This window comes from Patiria miniata, unplaced genomic scaffold (assembly GCF_015706575.1).
Source record: "Patiria miniata isolate m_02_andy unplaced genomic scaffold, ASM1570657v1 HiC_scaffold_29, whole genome shotgun sequence".
NCBI lineage: Eukaryota > Metazoa > Echinodermata > Asteroidea > Valvatida > Asterinidae > Patiria > Patiria miniata.
In genome coordinates this window covers 26,815,010-26,818,293 of record NW_024037068.1, presented here as the reverse complement: position 1 = coordinate 26,818,293, position 3,284 = coordinate 26,815,010, and the positions used below count along the sequence as shown (strand labels likewise).

The following is a 3,284-nucleotide window of genomic DNA, read 5'->3' as shown; positions in this document are numbered from 1 at the left end:
GTGGTCTGAAGAGAACCTGTTGGATTAACTCGACGTTTCGAACAGTATGCTCTGTTTGTCATCAGGAGAATGCCGGACTCTAGCTGGGAAGGTGGTTTAAGTACTGCCAGGGTGCTGTGTGTCCGGTGAACCATGCAGGTGGACAATTCTGACTGGATCCTAAGTAGAATCCTGGATGCTGTGTGTTCGGTGAATTGTGTAGACGGGAAGTTCTGACTGCATGATTTCGCTAACGTCCCCACAGGTGAAGCCTGCCTTTTAGCCAAAGAAAGGTTAGCCCATGATCCCTCACTGTGTGAACGCACAGCCCTTACCCCTCATGATCTCTTGCGTCGTCCTGCTTCAAGTGGTGAGACAAATTCTTTGAACAGTCCTCCGGAACCTCCATGGGATCGCCTCTATCCCCAGTTCTGGCGGACCTGTTCATGGAAGAATTTGAACAGACAGCACTCCTCACAGCCGACCAAAAACTGAGTTTGTGGCTCCGTTGTGTGGATGATGCCTTCATCGTGTGGCCGCACGACACTGAGAACCTCCATCTGTTTCTAGAACACCTCAACGGGCTACACAGCAACATCCAGTTCACAATGGATCAGGAACGTGATGGCCACATCTCGTTCCTGGACGGTGAGGTATCTACAAGTAGACAACTCGATTGAACCCTCAGTCGCAGTGTGTACCGCAAACCCACACACACGGACCGCTACCTCCACAGCCGATCATTTCACCACCCCAAGATCAAGTCGTCCGTCCACCGCACCCTAGTACGGAGAGCATTCAACATCTGCGACAAAGAACACCTGAACCAAGAACTCCACCATGTCAAGACTGCCCTTCAACGTGACGGATACAAGACCATCAAGACCCAAGACCCTAGAGCATCTCCTGAACATCATCAAGGTCTTCCACAGCGCACCCAACAAGATCTGCGACTTCCTTCAGTCCCACAAAAACAAGCAGTGCCCCGAGACCAAGCCAGGCGTTTACAGCATTCCCTGTGAATATGGCAAAGTATACATCGGGGAAACCGGGCGTGACATCACCACAAGACTCAAGGAACACAAAGCACAAGCCTGATGAGGAGAGTACAACAAATCCTCCATCATCAAACATTCTCACAGCAAGGACCACAACATCATCTTGCAACAAGCAAGACTCATCACCAGCACCCAACAGTGGCACCCCAGGCATGTTCGTGAGGCCATGGAAATCTACAAACATGACACCGTACCACATGACATAAGATACCACATCAGTGACATTTGGCGACAACTACTTCATCGTGAGTCCAATGGTCTTCTATACCCACGGACAACGGCCAATCCCCACCCCACCCCAGTGATGTTCACCGCTACTGCACTCCCACCCTTCTGACACTTCTCACTGAACACCGGCAGACTACCCCAGCATTCATGATTTCACTTAATTCACTTAATCCAGTCAGAGCTTCCCGCCTACACAGTGCATATGCACTGAACACACAGCATCCAGGATCCTTCTTAGCATCAAGTCAGAATTGTCCACCTGCACGGTTTACCGAACACACAGCACCCTGGCAGTACTTATACCACCTTCCCAGATAGAGTCCAGCATTCTCCTGATGAGGAACAGAGCATACTGTTCGAAGCGTCGACTTAATCCAACAGGTTCTCTTCAGAACCACACATACTCACAAAAGAGATATTTCCACATGGTGTTACCACAAACCTCTCACTTATATCAGAGTATACTCTTATAACACTGTAATGAGTATCAGAGTATACTCTTATAGCGCTGTTATGAGTATCAGAGTATACTCTTATAGCACTGTTATGAGTATCAGAGTATACTCTTACATGTATAGCACTGTTATGAGTATCAGAGTATACTCTTATAGCACTGTTATGAGTATCAGAGTATACTCTTATAGCACTGTAATGAGTATCAGAGTATACTCTTATAGCACTGTAATGAGTATCAGAGTATACTCTTATAGCACTGTAATGAGTATCAGAGTATACACTGCCAAAAATATATTTCTTATTTTGAGAAAAAAAAACTTAAAACAAGTTATTTTTTCTAGGGAGTGACACAAGAAAATATTTCTAAAAGGCCAATTCTTGTTTTAAGAAACTTGTTATTAGATTTTTTTTCTAGTGTTCTTGATTTAGGATAAATAATTTTCTTAACTTTTGTCAAAATAAGAAAAAAAATTCTAAACTTTTCTCAGTTATGTTTCTTATTTTAAGAAAAACTGCAAGAAAATTTTTCTTGTTACAATTTTCTAGGGAGTGACACAAGAAAACCTCTTTCCTTTTCTTGAATCAAGAATATAACCCCTTCATATTGCAAAAAAAATCTAGTTTTTTTTCTTGTTTCTTACTCAACTTTTGTCAAATTAAGAATATTTTTTTCTAAACTTTTCTCAGTTATGTTTCTTATTTTAAGAAAAACTGCAAGAAAATTTTTCTTGTTACAATTTTCTAGGGAGTGACACAAGAAAACCTCTTTCCTTTTCTTGAATCAAGAATATAACCCCTTCATATTGCAAAAAAAATCTAGTTTTTTTTCTTGTTTCTTTCTCAACTTTTGTCAAATTAAGAATATTTTTTTCTAAAGTTTTCTCAGTATGTTTCTTATTTTAAGAAAAACTGCAAGAAAATTTATATTGCTCAATCCACCTGAAATCAACTTTTCTCAGTTATGTTTCTTATTTTAAGAAAACCTGCAAGGACAATTTTCTTGTTACCATTTTCTAGGATTAGGAATGACACAAGAAAACCTTTTTCCTTTTCTTGAATCAAGACAATTAACTCCTAGCTGGAATTGTAATCTTGGGTGTTTTTTTTTGTTTCTGCTGAGGTTTTCTTGGATTCCAAAAGAACAGACATCATAAATCTTAGTACAAATTAATGAGAATTGTTTTCCTACTACAAGAAAACAACTTCAAGGCAAAGGTATGCATTCATTATAGCAGCAATGGATGCCATGGAGACATTGTGTTAATATTTAACAAATAAAAGTCCTTTGTTTCAGGCTTACCTTTTTTAATCACCCTGTATAGTTTGCTCATTTCAATAATAGTATTTTCACCTTACATTACAACTTTATTTAAAAATTTTGTCACTGTCATAACTAGGCCAATATACATTTTTATTGGTGAACTTCAAACCTAGTTTTGAGCATTATTCTCCAAACTTAGATTTGCTTCTCGGGCAGAGCCTAATCATGCTAATCGCCAAACTCAGATTCACTTCTAACATGGAGGAATAAGAACATCTAAAAATCAATTGTCATATCAGTGA

The 3,284-nt window shown here is 40.1% G+C and overlaps 1 pseudogene; it reads left to right on the top strand.

Moving 5' to 3' along the window:
* The first annotated feature begins 352 nt into the window (after positions 1–352).
* Positions 353–1,001, top strand: LOC119735337 (annotated as a pseudogene).
* The last annotated feature ends 2,283 nt before the right edge of the window (positions 1,002–3,284 follow it).